This window comes from Suncus etruscus, chromosome 8 (assembly GCF_024139225.1).
Source record: "Suncus etruscus isolate mSunEtr1 chromosome 8, mSunEtr1.pri.cur, whole genome shotgun sequence".
NCBI lineage: Eukaryota > Metazoa > Chordata > Mammalia > Eulipotyphla > Soricidae > Suncus > Suncus etruscus.
Window position 1 is genome coordinate 32,956,682 of NC_064855.1, and position 21,108 is coordinate 32,977,789.

General features: G+C 39.9%; 1 protein-coding gene and 1 non-coding gene across 2 annotated transcripts in view; both read right to left on the bottom strand.

The window, feature by feature from the left end:
* SQSTM1 (sequestosome 1) overlaps positions 1-21,108 on the bottom strand; it is a 479,040-nt gene that overhangs the window by 22,657 nt on the left and 435,275 nt on the right. The gene's annotated exons all lie outside the window — the stretch shown is intronic.
* On the bottom strand, positions 18,846-18,975 carry LOC126017248 (small nucleolar RNA SNORA22). The gene has a single exon (XR_007498880.1). It is a non-coding gene; the product is annotated as a small nucleolar RNA SNORA22 (small nucleolar RNA).

The window sequence follows — 21,108 nt, forward strand, 5'->3', positions numbered from 1 at the left end:
GGAAAAGTTGTATTTCAAAATGTTATAAGGAATAAGAAGCTTAAGTATTGTTATTGTTGCTTACAAAACCTGTTTGACAAGCACAGTATTTTGTTGTATGTGTTTAAGCATGATATTTTTCAAATACTTCTTCATTTTTTCTTGAGGTTTTATGTTTTATAATTGTATCAATAGACTTACGATGCTACTGCATCATACCACCAACTGTCCTAGGTCCTTCATAATCACACACACACACACACACACACACACACACAGACCCCATTATTTTTCTTGGTTTGTCTGGTAGTCTCTCAGAGTTTCTTTTTCTTTTTCTTTTTCTTTTTTTTTTTTTTTGCTTTTCTGTGTATAAACCTAAATTAATTTAATTAAGTATCTCAAAGATACTTTTGAATGTCTCTGTCCATAGTGATGTTATTCACAATAATAAAGGGGTAGAAGGAGCCCCCCAAGCCTATCAATGAGTAATAAACAAAATGAAGTGTATGCACATCTGAAGGAATGTTATTCAACTATTGAAAAGCAATAAAATTCTAATCCAAGCTACAGAATCAGTGAACTTTGAAGATATGCTAAGTGTTACTTAGTTGTAAACTTCAAAATGATAAATTTTGTGCTGAATTTACCACGTTAAATTTTTTAAGTGTAAAAAAAATAGATTATGCTTATGAAACCTAGAAAGTAACAACATGGTCAATGTAATTGTTTGGGATACCACACTGTTCACACTTGAGATCAAACAGTCTGAAGAATATGGGTTCCAAGCATGGGGTTGGAATCAGCTGGATGAGCGCTAATCTCTGACCCTCCCATTGAGACTCTTCTAGACTGGAGACCTTTCAGAGAAGGCACTGGAGTCATGACAGTATGCTGCTTATTCTATATCATTCTGTACAAGCTCATGTATCTTTCTTCAGACCCTGAGAGGCACTCAAAATTGACAGAAACTTTTTTCCAAAATCTCCAAGCCACTGCTGACAGCAGTCTCCACCTCCATCAGTTTATCTTCTGCAAACTTTGGAGCTGATAAGATATCCCACTACCTCAAGTTGTTGCTTCACTTTACTTGCTTCTCCAATTTGATCAGTTTTCACTAGAAAATTCCTTCCCCTTGATGCCAATGTACAAATAATCTTTTTATCAAAAGTATGATTTATGTATATTATGTATATTTTTCAACACCAGGACTTTGTTAAAGTCTTCATAGCATTTTCTCGTGTCATTCAGGCATTGCTGAGTGATTCCTGTCACCCATGTTTCAGATGCATTAAGAATTCCCCAGACTGGGGCCGGAGAGAGAGCATGGAGGTAAGGCATTTGCCTTGCATGCAGAAGGACAGTGGTTCAAATCTTGGCATCCCATATGGTCCCTTTGCCTGCCAGGGGCGATTTCTGAGCACAGAGCCAGGAGTATCACCTGAGCGCTGCCAGGTGTGACCCAAAAACCAAAAGAAAAGAAAAGAAGAAAGAAAGAAAAAGAAAGAAAGAGAGAAAGAAAGAAAGAAAGAAAGAAAGAAAGAAAGAAAGAAAGAAAGAAAGAAAGAAAGAAAGAAAGAAAGAAAGAAAGAAAGAAAGAAAGAAAGAAAGAAAGAAAGAAAGAAAGAAGAAAAGAAAGAAAAGGAAGGAAGGAAGGAAGGAAGGAAGGAAGGAAGGAAGGAAGGAAGGAAGGAAGGAAGGAAGGAAGGAAGGAAGGAAGGAAGGAAGGAAGGAAGGAAGGAAGGAAGGAAGGAAGGAAGGAAGGAAAGGAAGGGAAAGAAAGAAAGAAAGAAAGAAAGAAAGAAAGAAAGAAAGAAAGAAAGAAAGAAAGAAAGAAAGAAAGAAAGAAAGAAAGAAAGAAAGAAAGAAAGAAAGAAAGAAAGAAAGAAAGAAAGAAAGAAAGAAAGAAAGAAAGAAAGAAAGAAAGAAAGAAAGAAAGAAAGAAAGAAAGAAAGAAAGAAAGAAAGAAAGAAAGAAAGAAAGAAAGATGAATTTTCCAGACTGTCACAGAGCTTAGACAAATATAGTTACATTAATTCTTTGTTTGTCTGAAGAGAATGCTTTGTGTATAACTGTTGTATCTTGTACATTGGTTAAATTGCAAAAGAAATTTCTATATATGACATTTCCCAAATTTATTGTGTATATACAATATCTGTTACTATTTCACTCATTAAGCTCCTCTCCTTTGCATTTTCCTCTAACAAAATTGAGTAAGTTGATTTTTTAAAAATGTGTGGAAATACAAAGAAATACAAAGAAAACAAAATAGTCATAAAAATTTTCAAGTGTCTCCGCCCCGCTGCGTTTCTTCTGAGGAAACTGAGGACCTGAAGGGAGCCCTGTCCTGTGCTTCTCTGTCTTTTCTGAATTCTTGAAGCTCTCCTCAGAGCCCTGGGAAGCGAACCAAAAAAAAAAAAAAAAAAAAACTGCATTCTGAAGCTACCCAGTGAACGAGTGAGTAAGAAATGACTGACTTTACAAGCCCAGAAAAGGGAAGCCGCTGAACTCTGCTGGAACTCAGATGCCAGCACCCCTATCTGCCTGTCTTCTGTGTTGTGCTCCATTTTCGGCCTGATTTCATCCTGTGTGTGGCTCATCTGCGGACAGCTCGCCTTCCCTGGAGCCTTCCCTGGAGGTGAGTTTACAAGCCCAGAAAGGGGAAGCCACTGAACTCTGCTGGAACTCAGATGCCAGTGCCCCAATCTGCCTGTCTTCTGTGCTGTGCTCCATTCTTGGCCTGATTTCATCCTGTGAGTGGCTCAACTGCAGACAACTTGCCTTCCCTGGAGCCTTCCCTGGAGGTGAGTTTACAAGCCCAGAAAGGGGAAGCCGCTGAACTCTGCTGGAACTCAGATGCCAGCACCCCTATCTGCCTGTCTTCTGTGCTGTGCTAGATTTTTGGCCTGATTTTATCCTGTGTGTGGCTCATCTGTGGATGGCTCACCTTCCGTGGAGCCTTCCCTGGAGGTGAGTTTACAAGCCCAGAAAGGGTGGAGCCAGAGGAGCATAGCTACTCCGCTTCACTTCCCGGCCGTGCACATCACTTAGCCAATGAATACAACCACAGCACGTAGAAAAACCCACAATACAAGTGTGACAATGGGGAAACAACACAGGCCAGCGCCAGACATAGAGAATGACGATGGCAACTCTGATGACTTGAACATGACCAACCAACTAGTCAGTCTCTCAGATAAGGAGTTTAGAGTCACAATATGGAAGATGTTCAAAGAACTCAAAGAAAGTATAGAAGAGAACACTAATAAGAATCAAGAAAATATGAAGATAGAAATTAGAAAACTCCAAACTGAAATTTCAGGTCAAAACACAGGTCTGAGAAAATCAGTAGATAAATTGAAGAAAAACATGGTTGAGCTTTCCCATGGATTAACAGCAGCTGAAAATAGAATTAGTACACTGGAAGATGAGATGAATAACAACTCCATACAGCAGAAGAAATTGGAAAAAAGCCTTAAAGCAAATGATCAAACAATGGAAAAATTACTCAAAGAATGGGAACAGATGAAAATAGTAGTCTATGATAAGCTCAACAGAAACAACTTAAGAATCATTGGAGTCCTAGAGACCCAGGAAGAAAATCTCCAGGAATAATCAATGGTCAAGAACGTCATTAAAGAGAAACTACGAGAGCTAATGAATACATGTGATCAAATCCTGCATGCTCGAAGAGTACCAACTAAAAGAGACCCCAGAAAAAACACCCCAAGACACATCCTAGTCACAATGATGAATCCCACAGAGAGACAGAATTCTGAAAGCAGCAAGATCGAAAAGAGAAATTACATTCAAGGGAACATCCTTGAGATTTACTGCAGATCTGTCACCGGAAACACTCAAGGCCAGAAGGCAGTTGTGGGACATAGTGACAAAACTCAATGAAATAAATGCTTCACCTAGAATACTGCACCCAGCAAAACTCACTTTCAGGTTTGAAGGAACAATACATGGTTTCACAGACAAACAGCAGCTCAGAAACTTTACAGACTCAAAACCATTCTTAAAAGAAAAACTGAAAGATCTACTTTAAGACAAGACTTACCAATAGACACACGAAACTTCGATATAAAGATGGCACTAACTCCCAGGACAATTCTTTCTTTTAATGCCAATGGACTAAATGTAACAGTTAAGAGACACAGAGTGGCTAAATGGATCAAAAAACTCAATCCAACCTTCTGCTGCCTACAAGAAATGCACCTGAACATAGACTCAAAATAAAAGGCTGGAGGAAAATCATCCAAGCAAACAACACCCATAAAAAAGCTGGAGTGGCCATACTAATATCAGACAATGCAAACTTTATACTTAGGAAAGTTGTAAGGGACAAAGATAGACATTTGCATTAATCAAAGGCTACGTACAAGCAGGAAGAAATCACCTCTCCTAAACATATATGCACGAATGAGGGCCAGCAAAATATTTAATAAAATTGATGACAAATCTGAAAAATGATATCAATAACAAAATAATGTGGGAGACTTCAACATGACATTGTCAACACTTGACATATCACCAGACTGAAACCAACAAGAATATACTAGACTAAAAATAGAAATGGAAGAAAGCGGCCTAATAGATATATACAGGGACAACTCCACCCCCAGAAGCCTGGATACACATTCTTCTCTAATGTACATGGGGACATTCTTCAGGATAGACTACATGCTAGCACATAAAACATACCTCCATAATATCAAGAGAATAGAAATTTTGCAGGCTACCTTCGCTGACCACAGAGGCCCTGAAATTATATGTGAAAAACACAGAAGAAGGGGCCCGGAGAGATAGCAACAGCGTGTGTTTGCCTTGCAAGCAGCCGATCCAGGACCAAAGGTGGTTGGTTCGAATCCGGTGTCCCATATGGTCCCCCCGTGCCTGCCAGGAGCTATTTCTGAGCAGACAGCCAGGAGTAACCCCTGAGCACCGCCAGGTGTGACCCAAAACCAAAAAAAAAAAAAAAAAACACAGAAGAAAAACTTTAATACCTGGAAGTTAAACAGCCTAATACTGAATAACCAGTGGGGTCTGAGATGAAATTAAAGAGGAAATCAAAACCTTCCTAGAAACAAATGACAATGGAGACAGCAAACCTTATCAGAATCTATGGGACACAGCAAAAAGTGCGGTACTGAGAGGAAACTTATAGCTTTGCAAGCACACATCAGGAAAGAAGAAAGGGCATGCCTGAATAGCTTAATGACGCAGCTTCATAAAATTAGAAAGGTACTCAACAAAAAGGACCCAAAAATAAGGGAGACAGAAGGTAATTAACAAAGCTGAGAGCAGAAAACAATGAAGTGGAAATCCGAAAAAACAATTCAAAAGATCAACAAAAGCATAAGTTGGTTCTTTTAAAAAAGTAAACAAGATTTATAGACCACTGGCAAAAACTAACAAAAAGAGAGAGAGAGAAAATTGGTAACTCATATTAGGAATGAAAAAGGAGAGAACACTACTGATATGGTAGAGATCCAAAGGGTAATCAGAAACTAGTTTGAGAAACTCTATGCCCACTAAAAATGAAAAACCTGGAAGAAATGGATAAATTTTGGACTCATAATCTTTCAACAGTTGAAGTGAAGAGGATGTAGCATATCTAAACACCCCCCATCACTATTGAGAGGAATTTAAGACAGTAATCAAATGTCCGCCCCAAAAACAAAAGTCCAGGCCCAGATGAATTTACTAATGAATTATTATTCAAGAGGAACTTCTACCAATCCTGGCAAAACTCTTTCATGAAATCGAAAAAACAGGAACACTTCCAAATAGCTTTTATGAAGCCAACATCACCTTGACACCTAAACCAGACAGAGATGCTACCAAAATAGAAAATTACACACCAATATCACTGATGAACACATATGCAACGATCCTCAACAAATACTGGCAAATAGGGGCCGGGAAGGTGGCGCTAGAGGTAAGGTGTCTACCTTGCAAGTGCTAGCATAGGACGGACCGTGGTTCGATCCCCCGCGGCGTTCGCATATGGTCCCCCCAAGCCAGGGGCAATTTCTGAGCGCATAGCCAGAGTAACCCCCTGAGCGTCAAGATGGGTGTGCCCAAAAACCAAAAAAAAAAAAAATACTGGCAAATAGGATTCAATGCCTCATTAAGAAGTTCATCCACTATGATCAAGTAGGTTTCATCCCTGGGAATGTAAGAATGGTTTAACATCCATAAATCTATCAACATAATACACAACATCAAACAACAAGAAAAATAGAAATCACGATGATCATATCAATAGACGCAGAGAAAGCATTTGATAAGTTCCCAACACCCTTTCTTGATCAAAACTCTCAGCAAGATGGGCATGGAAAGGAACCTTTCTCAATATAGTTAATGCCATCTACCACGAGCCAGTGGCAAATATTGTCCTCAATGGAGAAAAACTGAATGTCTTTCCTCTAAATTCTGGCACAAGACAAAGGGCTGTCCTCTCTCACCACTCCTATTCAACATGAGCACTGGAAGTACTTGCTATAGCGATTAGGCAAGAAAAAGATATCAAGGGAATCCAGATAGGAAAGGAAGAAGTCGAAGCTCTCGCTGTTTTCAGATGACATGATACTCTACCTAGAAAACCCTAAAGACTCTACCAAAAGCTTCTAGAAACAATAGACTCATATAGCAAGGTGGCAGGCTACAAAATTAACACATAAAAATCAATGGCCTTTCTAAATCACCAATAGTAATAAGGAAGAAAACAACCCCATTCACAATAGTGCCACACAAACTCAAATATCTTGGAATCAACTTGACTAAAAATGTGAAGGACCTATACCAAAGAAAACTATAAACTCTGCTCCAAAAAATAAGATGAGGACATGCAGAAATGGAAACACATACCCTGTTCATGGATTGTCAGGATTAACATATTAAAATTGCAATATTTCCAGGGGGCCGGAGAGATAGCATTGAGGTAAGGCGTTTGCCCTTTCATGCAGAAGGGTCATCGGTTCAAATCCTGGCGTCCCATATGGTCCCCCCGTGCCTGCCAGGAGCAATTTCTGAGCATAAAGCCCAGGAGTAACCCCTGAGCACTGCCGGGTGTGACCCAACAACCACAAAAAATTTTGCAATATTCCCCCAAAGCACTTGTACAGATTTAATGCTTATCCCTCTAAAGATACCCATGACATTCTTCAAAGAAGTGATCAGGCACTTTTGAAATTTGTTTGGAACAATAAACACCCTAGAATAGCTAAAGCAATCATATTGGGAATAAGAATATGGGAGGAATTACTTTCCCCAACTTTAGACTTTACTGCAAAGCAATTGTTTAGCAAAACAGCATGGTATTGAATAAAGACAGGCCCTCAGATCAGTGGAATATTCTTGAGTACCCATAGAATGTTCCCCAGACATAAATCACCTAATTTTTGAGTAAAGAAGCATGAAATCCTAAATGGAGCAAAGAAAGCCTCTTCAACAAGGTGGGTGTGCACAACTGGCTAGCCACTTGCAAAAAATTGAACTGAGACCCCCAGCTAACATCATGTATGAAAGGTAAAAATCCAAATGGATTAAAGACCTAGATATCAGACCTGAAACCATAAGATATATAGAACAACACGTAGGCAAAACATTCCAGGACATTGAAACTACAGGGCATCTTCATGGAGGAAACTGCACTCCTCCAAGCATGTGAAAGCAGAAATGAACAGATGAGAATATATTAAGCTGAGAACTTCTGCACCTCAAAGGAATGCGCCCAGGATACAGAGCCCCCCACTGAGTTGGGAGAAACTATTCACCCAATACCCATCAGATAAGAGGTTAATCTCCAAAATATACAAGGCACTGACAGTACTTTACAAGAAAAAAATATCTATTCCCATCAAGAAATGGGGAGAAAAAATGAAAGAACACTTTTGAAAAAGAAGAAATACAAATGGCCAAAAGACACATGAAAAAATTGCTCCACATCACTAACCATCAGGGAGATGCAAATCAAAACAACTATGAGGTACCAACCTCACACCCCAGAGATTGGCACACATCACAAAGAATGAGAACAAGCAGTGTTGGCGGGGATGTGGAGAGAAAGGAACTCTTATCCACTGCTGGTGGGAATGCCATCTAGTTCAATCTTTATGGAAAGCGATATGGAGTTTCCTCCAAAAACTGAAATCGAGCTCCCATACGATCCAGCTATACCACTCCTAAGAATCTACCCTAGGAAACACAAAAATACAATATAGAAAATCCCTTCCTACACCGTATATTCATTGCAGCACTTATTTACCATAGCAAGACTCTGGAAACAACCAAGATAACCCCTTCAACAGATGAATGGCTAAAGAAACTGTGGTACATATACACAATGGAATATTATGCAGCTGTCAGGAGAGATAAAGTCATAAAATTTTCCTATACATAGATGTACATGGAATCCATTATGCTGAGTGAAATAAATCAGAGAGAGAGAGAGAAACGCAGAATGGTCTCACTCATCTATGATTTTTAAGAAAAATGAAAGACATTCTTGCAATAATAAATTTCAGCCACAAAAGAGAGAAGGGCTAGAAGTTACAGCTCACCTCATGAAGCTCACCACAAACAGGGATGTGTTTAGTTAGAGAAATAACTACATTTTGAACTATCCTAATAATGAGAATATATGGGGGAAATAGAAAAGCCTGTCTAGAGTACAGGTGGGGGTTGGGTGGGGGAGGAGTGAGATTTGGATATTGGTGATGGGAATGTTGCACTGGTGATGGGTGGGTGTTCTTTACATGACTGAAACCCAAACACAATCATGTGTGTAATTCAAGTGTTTAAATAAAATATATTTTTAAAAAAATTCTGGATCGCATGACACCTAAATAGTGCTTTTCATTCTCAAACCTAAGTTTTTATTAACCCAGAGAATTATAGATATTCTATCTAGAAATAACACAAGGGAGAGTAGGAAGGTACACTAGACAACAATCAATCATTTTAAAGATCAACGAAAGATAGAACCTCTTGATCCTCCTTATATAATAAACTGGCTTGTGACCCTAGGCAGGATTGCCTCCTGGTCAGCTAGAGACTTGATAAATGGAATAAAGTCTTGCTTAGCTTAATTTAATTGTGTGGCTTTATTTTTTGAATCCAGACCCCTAATATTTGTGGGCTTGTCTAAGATGGGAATGATGATAATTTAAGTTACCAACATATCTTCCTAGGTCCAGTGGACAATGTCTGAGACCTCCTTCAGTTAGGTGAAGACCTAAGGGAACAGAGTTCTGGCAGGGGACAAAAGGGAAGAAAACTAGGTGCAACTATTGCTTCCCAGGAACAGAGGGTGGTGCAAGAACAGCCCACTCTTTACACCAGTGAATGTGGGCTTGACTGCTGTCATCACCTAGATGACACAGATGTGGTTTCAAATTCCACTAAGTGCATCATGGGTTAAAATCCCACATGGAAGGGTACTAGTATTGATAAGGTGGGTTCAAGTTTCACCTGGAACCTAGTCAATTCAAGAGTCCACTGAGGGGGCCGGGCGTGGCGCTAAAAGGTAAGGTGCCTGCCTTGCCTGCGCTAGCCTTGGACGGACCGTGGTTCGATCCCCCGGTGTCCCATATGGTCCCCCAAGCCAGGAGCAACTTCTGAGCACATAGCCAAGAGTAACCCCTGAGCGTTACCAGGTGTGGCCCAAAAACCTAAAAAAAAAAAAAAAAAGATCCACTGTAGGTCCCACTTACTCTGTCTCTCTGTCTTTGTATTGGGGTGGCAATACCAAGGTGAATTCAAGTCCCAATCATGCCTAAAGGGCTTGAGTACAACATAGATGTGAGCTAGCATCACTGAGGGTGTGATACATGGTTTTAAGTCCCAACTGGGACCTCGTGGTTTGGAGTCCAACTAGGGGAACCTATCACTTTTTGTGTCTGTCTGCTATTTTTTCTTCTCTCATTTGTCTGGTCAGAATGTGAGACAAGAGCATTCCAGGGAGAATGCCACCCTGGAGAATTTTACCTGGCTTCGTGAGCTCCGGAACAGCATGGGAGGGTCAGTAAGCACTGGACAATCTTAAATGGCTCACAGGGATCAATTTGATCTGGAGAAGTTCAGTCTTTCTACACCAAACTCAGGCTGCCTTCCCGCATTTTTTACACCTATTATTTTATGTTCTTTGGGTTGATTTGAAGAGAAAGTAAGATAGTGCAGGTGGGGACGGCAGGTAATATAATATGCACACAGGTTCTATTTAAAGCATGTCTTTAAAGTTTTTCTGTTTTTTCCTTTGTAGTTGATTTCTAATATCAGTGCATCTGTTATCTGAGAAAGTAGACATACAATTCCTATCAATTTTTTGAGGTATATCTCTTTGGACCAGTTATATGGTCTATCCTGGAAATGAACGATATGCATTGGAGAAGAATGTGTATCCAGTTTTCTAGGGTTGGAATGCCCTCTATATATAGGTTGCTTTCTTCCATTTTTCATTTTTATAGCTAGTATATTCTTGGTTAGGTTTAAACTTGGTTGACCCATAAAAGGTGTGACAGAAAAGTAGGTCTCCCAATAGTATTGTGTTGCTAATGATTCTTTTAGACTTGCCAATAGTTACATTAGATATTGTGCTGGTCCCCTCATTTGGTATGTTTAGGAGTGTGATTGCTTCTTGTTTATATATTCCTGATTATTAAGAAATGTCTATCATTGTCCAATATAACTTTTCTAAGTCTAAATTTGTGTCATCAGATATAATTTGGCCATTCCAGCTCTTATAAGACTGGTTTTGAGTCTATAAAGTTATCTGAGCTTTATCTGTGAAGCTCTATAATACTACTTCAAACTTGAAAGTTCAGTATTCTAGGTAAAGAGTTCATTTCATTGACTTTTGGTCACTATATCCCACCACTGCTTTCTGGCCTTGAAGGTTTTTTAGTGACAGGAAATCTTAAAGATTTTCTTTTTGATATTGCTTCTTTTTTTTGTTTGTTTGTTTGTTTTGTTTTAAACCACACCACGGTCGATGCTCAGAGGTTACTCCTGGCTATGGTCTCAGAATCACTCTTGGATTGGGGGAACATATGGGATCCCAGGGGACTGAATAGTGGTTCAATCCTAGGTCAGCCATATGCTATTGCCCCAGGAACTCAATAGATACAACATAAGAATACTTCTAATACTTCAAATACTTTATTCTATTATCAGCTACTTGTAATTCTGTTGGGAGAGTCTCCCATTGAAGTTTTCATTTTGTATATTGAGTTTTTCAGACCTGTTATTTCAGTTTTAGATTTTTATGATTTCTATCTTCATATCCTCTTGATTTTTTTTTGTGGTCTGTTCAATTCGATCTATGCTTTCTTTTGAGTTCTTTGAACATCCTTTCATAATTCTTATCTAAATTTACTAGGTGTTTGGCAATTTCTACAACCTTTTTTTGGTTTGTTTGTTTGTTTTGTTTTTGGGTCACACCTGGCAATGACTCAGGGGGTTACTCCTGGCTCCAGGCTCAGAAAATTGCTCCAGGCAGGCACGAGGGTACCATATGGGATGCCGGGATTTGAACCAATTACCTTCTGCATGAAAGGCAAACGCCCCTCCTCCATGCTATCTCTTCAACCCCTCCAACTTTTTTTTTAACAACTCTTTGCTTCGTATTTCATGCTGTTGTGTCTTTGCATGTAGAAATTTACCTAAAAATCAGGAACTATCAATTTACCATGAAGAATAGATTGTAAATTGGCCAAAAGGTCTTGATTATCTAACCCCTCCTTCCCTCTCTTCCTCCATAACACAATCAACAAAAGTTAGAAAAATATCATCTTCCAAGCCTGGATAAGGAGGATGTAGAAAGCCTAAATAGGCCAATCACATCTGAGGAAATTGAATTTGTAATTAAGAAACTCCCCAAGAAAAAAAAAGTCCAGGTCCTAAAGAGTCCTAAAGAGTCCACAGTAAAACTCCTAGAAACAATAACCAATACAGCAAAGTGGCTGGCTACAAAAAAGGAAAGCACAAAATAGCGTGGTGGTTGGTTGTGATGAGACAGCATAAACTAGTTTGCTTCACAACAGTCAAAACTAGAATAAGGCCCTTCTCCAAAGTCTTCATAATAAAATCCATCAAATCCCAGGATTTAATGGATTTAAAAATTGTGAAAGCCTAGATTATGTGCTTCGAATTATCTAGTCAGTATTCTATTTATTGTCTTGACAGAGAACGTCATCCAGGTATACTATACAATTTACAGTATTCAACACTTTGTATGTCATTTTAGGGCAGTGATTCTCAAATGGGTGTGCACCCAGAGGGGGGGCACGAGGCTCCATAAAAGGGGGCACGTTTGACCTCTGCAAACACTGTCCTAACAAGCTAGAGCCCCGTGTTTATGTCTCTGTATGTCTCTGGAGCTGAGAGTTGCTGTGTCCTGCATCAAAACCCCACTTCGAAAAGCTATGCACTGCAAAATGTGCTCATTGTAGCCATTAATCCAGACATCACCTCTGATTTAAAAATCAGCCTCAAATTATTTATATTTTTTTTGTTTTGCAGGTTAAAATTTTTAAATAAAGATACTGTTTACAGTCTTGGTGGGGCATGAAAAATGTTTTCTTCTTCCTAGGGTGCATGACAGAAAATAATTGAGAAGCACTGTTTTAGGGCAAGTTAATCAGACCTTAGGATAATAAAATTCGCGAGCAAGGCAGAAAAAATTCCTAACCTTATGCTTGCACAGTATTGTGATGTCTGCTCTATACTTTGATAAAGTGGCAGTAGTAAATACTGCAATCATCAGTGGTCTTCTCTGATACCCACATCCCCATGCACCATCTATAGTGACCCAAACTTTGGCAAGTGCAGATCAACAAAAACCACACAGTTCTCTGAGCAAGTTCAGAGGTCTCCTAGGAAACCCACAAGAAAGTTGTTATATTTAAGGGATCTTCCACTTTTCTTTCTATCCCTTCCCCTGATTATGGGATTTTCTCTTTCTGTGGGTGGCTTTGTATCCTAGGCACTATTTCATTTGAGATGCAGAAGCTTCTCAGCTTAAAATAGTCCATCGTTTTTCTCTGCTTCCACTTTGTTTGGGGAGTGCTATTTCCTCATTGAAGATGCCTTTAGTCTCAATGTCATGAAGTGTTTTGCCTACGTATTGTTCTATGTACCTTAAGGTTTCATGTCTGATATCAAGGTCCTTAATTTATTTGTATTTGACCTTGTGCAGGGTGTTATATGGAGATCTGAGTTCGCATTTTTGCAAGTGGCTGAGCAGTTGCTCGGTTTTTCTTGCTCCATTTTGCATTTATTGCCCTTTATCAAAAGATTGATTTATGGCCCCGGAGAGAGTAGCACAGCGGCGTTTGCCTTGCAAGCAGCCGATCCAGGACCAAAGGTGGTGGTTCTAATCCTGGTGTTTCATATGTCCCCCGTGCCTGCCAGGAGCGATTTTCTGAGCAGACAGCCTCAGGAGGAAGTCCCTGAGCAATGCTGGGTGTGGCCAAAAACAAAAACAAAAACAAAAGATTGATTTTAACTTGGGGAACATTCTCTAAATAGTCTAGTTCACTGATCTGAGGGTCTGTTTAACATTGCTTTTTTGATAACAATAGTTTGTGATACAATTTAAAGTTGGGGGAAAGTGTTGCACCCATATTCATTTTCCAAAGTTGCTCTAGCTATTCACAGAGGTGTTCATATCCAGTATGAATTTCAGGAGTGTTTGATCTACTTCTTTATAGAATGTCATGAGGGCCCGGAGAGATAGCACGAGCGCGTTTTGCCTTGCAAGCAGCCGGTCCAGGACCAAAGGTGGTTGGTTCGAATCCCGGTGTCCATATGGTCCCCCGTGCCTGCCAGGAGCTATTTCTGAGCCAGAGTAACCCCTGAGCACCGCTGGGTGGTGGCCCAAAAACCAAAAAAAAAAAAAAGTATGTCATGAGTATCCTCACCTCAGCACCTAGTAAAAAGACACTACCAGCATCACAATGCAGAAACAATGCAGTACAACACCCAGGTATAGAAAATGAAGATGGCTGCTCTGATGACCAAAAAAGTAACAAACACTAGGCATCCTCGCAGATAAGATGTTATCTTAGTATAGGGTCCTTCACATCTTTAGTTGACACAAAATAATTTTAATTTGTGTGACACTAATGTGAATGGGATTGGTTTTTTTAATGTCCATTTTCTCTATTATTTTAGGTGTATAAGAAGATCATTGACTTTTTCACTTTTTTTTAATTATCTTTATTTAAAACACCATGATTACAAATATGATTGTAGTTGTATGATTACAGTCATGTAAAGAACACCCCCCTTCACCAGTGCAAGATTCCCACCACCAATCTGCCAGATCTCTCTCCTCCCCACCCCCACACACACCTGTATTCAAGACATCTTTCTATTTCCTCATTCATTCACTATGTTATGACAGTTTTCAGTGTAGTTTACTTTCTCTAACTGCACTCATCACTCTATGTGGTGAGCCATCATGTCATGAGCTACACCTACATGGGTAAATGGGTGGAAATAATGGTTGGGACTGAGGCACTAAAAGATTAGAAATGGGCTTTGTAGGGGCAGTATCAAGGTCACAATACAAGATAGATATTATACATATATAAACTATATGCATATAATACTATCAATATATATTGTACGCAGTGGGGGCATTAGCCCCCGCATGGTTTTTTAAAATGAAGACCAAGAAGAAAAAATTTCCAGTGACTGTCCCAACATAAACCAGCACTGCAACGGCCCCGCCCACCTCCCAAAGCATCATTCCCATTAGAGTAGGGAGAGGTAGGGGGAAAGCCTAATGACCCCCTAAAGAGTCCACCTGGACCAGCGCCCAGGTAGGCCTGGAGTCCATGGGGAGAAAGAGAGGGATGGCTGGGGGCCTGCCAAGCCTCCCAGTACTCCCAAGCAGGGAGAAGGCCTCTGGCACGGGGCCTCCCCAAACCCCATGCACTTCCTCATAGCACCTCCCCCATGGAGTACGGAGGGAGGGGGGGGAAACCTGAGGACCCCTAATAGTCCACCTGAACCCCACTTCCTGACCATTCATAGCTGGCACCCAGGGAAAACCTGGAGTCCAGGGTGGAGAAAGAGGAGGACGGGCTGGGGGCCTGCCAAGCCTCCCAGCACTCCCCAGGCTAGAGAGAAGGCCTCCAGCAATAGGGTCTCCCCAAACCTCATACCTGGCAAGAGCTGGCCTCCAGAATCAAAGAGAAAACCAGAAAGCCCCGCTCTCCCCCTCCCCATGCACCTCCCCGCTAGAGTACAGAGGGAGGGGGGAAGCCTGAGGACTGCAGGGTGGTCCAGAAGCCCCCAAGGTGGGGGCCCGGCCAGCAGGAATTAGCTGGGAAGACTTCTCAGACAACCGCACTCCTATTTTGCTGGGTAGAAGACAACCACACCTGTAAAAATCTGAGAGAGGTTAATAATAAAGACCGTAATGGCAAGTATCTCACTGCTCAAAGAGGCTTTATTGAAATACAACTCCTTCTTTTATAGTGAAGGAGAAGGGGGCAGGTACAAAGGTGCTGTCAATCATACTTTTGGCGCGAAGTGGACAGTGGGCTAGGGGCTGGATGACCTTCAAGCTATGCTGAACGTGCTGTTCAATGGAAACTTTTAGTGTCCTTCTAGCTGCATTCCTAATTGCTTGACTATCAGGAAATTGGTGCAAGATGTGCTTGTCTCAGTGATCTTGAACAGACAATGTAGCATATACTTATTGAAAACAGCCTAATTCACTCCGGAATGTGGTCCTTAATGAATGGGGCCTAGTTCTGAATAACTGTACCAGGCAGTTTTTACTCTCCTCCAGGGCTTAGAGCTAAATTATGTCCTGCAGCTGCACATTCTTTTCTCTTAGCTCAAAAATTTGCAGCAAGACTGCATATTGCTTTTTAGGTGAAAAGCTGGGCTATGGCAGAAAGAACCGCAAAATGTCCTCAAACAAGTCTAGTTCCAACATCTCCCCCTTTCTCTTCTAAATAAAAGAAGGAAAGTCGTGAGCGGGTTGGAAGAACCGTGGTCTTAAGGCATACAAGGTTTGACCAGGTCGGACACGGCCAAAGCCGCATATTAAAAGGTGGCTACCAAACACCGTGGGTGTGCGCAGAGATCAGAATTATGCGTTGTAGCCTTTTAGGGCCGTGCCCTAAACTGGGAACCTTTGCTAATCCCGTCGTAGGTGATCCTCCACAGCCGAGAGCACAAGTTGCCGGAGCGAGCGCCGTCTGTTAGTCTATGCGCTCTATCTCCTGGAAACTAGTGGCTGGAAAGGCGGCTTGGTTGACTAAAGCCAAGTTTTCACAGGAGTCACGCGGGGTTAGACGCTGGTAGTTAACCTGAATAGAGGGGTTTTTTGCCTTTTCATCTACCTGGTTTTTAATAAAGCAGTAATTTTGCGGAAAATCCATGGGCCAAGAGAAAAGAGCAGCATGAGGCTAATAAGAGGGCCCACAACGGTGGGACAAGATTGTGTGGGAAACAAGGGGAAGAGAAAAACCAATCCTGGTACCAAACCTTGTTCTTCATCGAAATGTTTTGAAAGTCTTATTAATACGTCACCAATGTGTTGAAACGCTATTCCGAAACTAATCCTAGTTTTGTCTTGAAAATACAACATGTTCCTTAAGGGCTACACAGACTCCCCCCCTCTACTCATAAGGCAAAATATAAAGCACGACGATTTTGAAGAACTATATCAGCAAGGGAACTAACAGTATCGTAGGGGTTGAGGGAGAGTAAGCTAAGCTAACAGCGTTCATAATATGGGGTCTGTGAGGGCTAGAGCAGAGGCATATATAAGATTTAAAATAACTGAGAGGAGGAGGATGGGCTAGAAGGCAGAGTTTGTAGCTCACAACCTGCACAACATGGAGTTAATGACGCTGAGGCTGAATTTTCCAGAGAAGGAAGTTCAGGAAGTCAGTGGTGTAGATAGGAGGTTTCAAACATTGTGATGCTTTCATAAAACGGCGAAACTGGTGAATTGCAGATTCAACAGTGTTTATAGCTGGTGTTGGAGATGTGCTGGGCAGAGGCATTGACCATTGCAGGATGAGGATAAGGTGGGAAACCGGACCAACAGGTTTGTGGTTATTCTAAGGCATTAACAAAGCTAAAACATAACAATCATGATAAGCAAGAAACATATTCAGTAACAATATGGGGGAGAAAATCCAGTGGAACAAACAAAATAAGTGGAGTTGGGGGCTTCAATGAAGATGGAAGAGTTGTTAACCAATAATGGTTTGATTGCAAATGTCTGATTGTTGAACAGGGGGGCACATATACGTTGAGTAAGCAAAGTTCCACGACCGACTTGTTTGCAATGGAGGTTATTGGTGGCAATGGTGGGCAACCAAGGCAGGTAGGCAGAGTGTCTAATTCAGCATTGTCAAGGTGGAGTCAGTAGAAAACAGGTTTGCAGGAATGGCGTGCTAGCAGGAGGTTTATAAGAAAACAGCTTGGCAGGAGGCAAAATGGTTACTTCAAATAAAAAATTAAGAATTTACTTAGTTTTTTGGCTTGGGTTTACAGGCAGATAACATTAGTAATTTACATTACACTAGTTATTTTTGAATACCACGGGAATGTTATTTGACCTCTGTTAGACTTTGGCATAAAGAAAAATTTATAATAAACAATTGCTAATTAAAAAAAATTTTTAAACTGAATATAAAGATTTTTCTTAAACTTCTAGTTATTATGTAAAAGGCTGGATGCTATTTTTTAGCCATAAATACATATTCTATAGGCCTGAACTTACACATAACAGGAAAAGCCGGGGTGACTGCCAAAGTCAGAAATTCTCCAGGGAAAAGTTATCCCCGATGGCCATTGAGAAATCTGGGTATTGCCATCTCCACACCTTTCCGCCATGTTCTTAGAAGGACAAAGCTAGCTTAATACATAATTTTTAACACATTATTTTTAGTTGTAAGATTGCCAGTCTGTGAACTGACCAGACTGAACCAGGGTTGAAAAAAATTAATTGAAATTTGAAAAATGGATATAGGCTTTAAAATTGTATTATTATAAAATGTAGAGATAACAAATAAACAGACAAAACAAAACAACACTAAACACAACATTTTACACTTGTGGCCACTTTCATTCATCACAACAGACAGATAAACAGATAAAAGGAGGTGATTTAAGACTTAATTATAAAAAATTGACAAGCGCTTTTAAATATTTAGCTAGCAAGATTGTGAGAAGAAAAAAAATTTTTTGTAGAAAAACTTTTTTAGTTTTGAGAAGTACTTAATGTAGATGGAGTGGAACTTTTGCTGAAAAATAAATGTTAAGGTTTAGATTTAACACAAAACATTTTTAAAAACAATTTTAATTTGAAGTTTAAAACATTAAGGTAAAATGGTTAATAAGCAGTAAAAATTTTTTAAGTAAAATGGTTAATGAGCACTGTAGAAGGAGTCTTCACTTTGAAGTATGAAATCATTTGCTGTAAATGAATAGGTTTTCTTTAAATTGGTTTTGCAGTAGAACAGTAAGACAGCTGCAATAAAGTGTTAAAATTTTTATGATTAAACACAAGAGCATGAACTATGATTATTAAAGGTATAAAAACTGATTTTAAAAAACAAACAACTGTTTTTACTATGAAGACTTTAAGTGAATAATTTGTAAAAAATATTATATACTAAATTAACTAAATGCTTAGATTATTATAAAATATAGTTAAAGACATCTGATACATTTACACACCTAGAACTTAAGACTAAAATTATATTTAATACTAGTTAATTTGCTTATAAAGTTTAGTTACTTTTATATATTACTTATAAAATTATATATAATATAGTTTTCATTAATATTATTTTTTCACTGCGACACAAATATACAGATTTATATAATGTGCTGATATTTTGAATGCACTTAAAATAATAGTTCTTTCAATGCAGAAATAAAGAACAACCATTGCTGTAGCACAAAGTTAAAACTAAGGGTACTATAAAGCATACTTAGGTGTTTACTGTGCATTAAATTAACTATATTGTTTAAAAGGCTAACCACATTATTTTTCACATAATTTTGTAAATACTTTAAAAATTAAAATAAAACTTTTAATAGAAATATAAGACTTAAATTTAACACTTTTGTGTTCGTTTGGATTTTAAAACACAAAGAAGTTTTTTTTTTTACCAATATTTTGTTATCTGTAAAGTGACAGAATTATGACCTTGCTGTAAAATTTTCTGAGAGGCACGAGAAAAAAAAGTTTATTGCTCTTATCTTCCTGTTGCTTTTTCTCCTTAGAGAATTTTTTTTAACTCTTACAGACCTGAATTTAAAAAGTTTTCTAATTTTCAATGTTTTAATAATTACTTTACACCACTTAATGCACTAAACCTAATAACACATATCTGACGAAGTGTAGGGCTGACAAGGTGAAGCAGAGTCTTTTACTGATAACTCGGGGAGGGGCCAGCACAGTTAACAGCAGGAAGGCTAGAGGCAAATTATTTACAGTCCGCAGGGTGTAATGATATAGAGAAAAAAAAAGCAATCTTTTAAGATTAATTACTAATTTATTGGAATTAGAGGGAATGGCAACCGAAGAGGGGAGTCTGGGTTGCAAAAGCACCATGGGGATCATGGTTTTATTAATTGATTTGAGAATATGCAAGAGATGCCACTTTTCAGATTTCTTTTGAATAACAAAGATTGGGTATTTCAAGGTGAATTGGAAGGCTTAAAGTGGGAGTGGCAGGGCCTGAGCTGGCTGTTTCCCAAGGCTGGCAGGAAAGAGGCTGAAGGAGGCTGAGGACTGGTTTGAGCAAAATGTACTGAGTAAAGGTACATTAGGCTCAGAAGTTTTAACAGCAAAGTGTAGATATCGCAAGGTTTTATGGCTTAGCAGATGATACTTTGTAATTATCCTGCTCACTGTGCCCTTAGAATTTTTTGTAGGCACTGCAGCAGTTTCTGTTTTATGGCACTCAGCCTGACTTTTATTAGTTTGTTTCTTTGAATTCTCAAGAGGGGGGGGGGGGAACGCCTGAAGGGCAGAAACCTGTGAATTAAGAGAAGCAGCCTGTTTTTGAAGGCTTAAGATTTGTTTAAGATTTTCAATTTGGCCAAGTAGTTTCATATCTATAGCTTTAAGAGGGGGAGCGGTGAGAGGAGGGAATCTGCCATGGTTAGGGACTGAGCGTTCTCTGCGGTGGAGGCTGCTGAGCAGGCGGGGGAAGACTTTCTCCATTAGGGAGAAAGACAGGAAAGGTAGCGCTGGTTTTTGAGCCAAGAGCATTATCAAGTTTGTTAGAGAGGTGAGAGACCATGGATGTAATTGTGGTGAGTTGGGAGCTTAAGTCAGAAAAAGGGGGGGGGGAGAAAGCAGCAACAGTTTGTTGCCGCGTGTGGGGGAGCTGCTGGAATGCTGGCTCTGGGGAGCGACTTCCAGGCACAGAGGGCAGCAAGAGCCATGTTGGCAAGCTGGGACCTGGAAAGTGTGTGCTGTACCTTTAAGGTATGAAAAGAGGCGAGGCCAGCTATAAGAGCTTAGAGATCAGGATTCCTGCCTATTTGTAAGGGCTTTGCAGCGGAGAAAAAAAGTTAACTTCCCAAGAGACAAAGAGTTCAGCTATTAGATTCTAAGCAGGAGAGCGTGTAAGGGGCTTGGGGGCCATAGGAGGTTACGGCTTGAAACGGCTCTTTGAGGCTTTTCCAATTAAAGGCTTAGTATTGTTGCAATTGCTGGCTAAGGAGGGGAGGGTGGTGAGGGGAGTAAAGGTTTTGGTGGAACAGGGACGGAGCTGAAGCTAGGGAAGTGAAGGGCTGTTTAGGATTTTGCACAGAGGGTGCAGTGGCAGAAGTAAAGATGAAGGGTCAGAAGAGGAAGGAAACTGAGAGACAGAGTCAGAGTGAGAGGGAGCCCAGGAACACTAGATTTTTGGCAAACATCATGAACAAACATTAAAAAAATTACAAATATCTTTTTTGGTAACCTCTATATGTCTGGCTTTCAACTCAGACTGTATATATTTAATGAATTTAAGTTCAGTACTCAACGAAAACACCCATGGTAGCGTATCCTATGGGTGAAGCCCCAAAAGCCAATCAGGGGCGGCGATCAGAACGACTGGAAAAACTGCAGTTTAAATTTTTGATTAA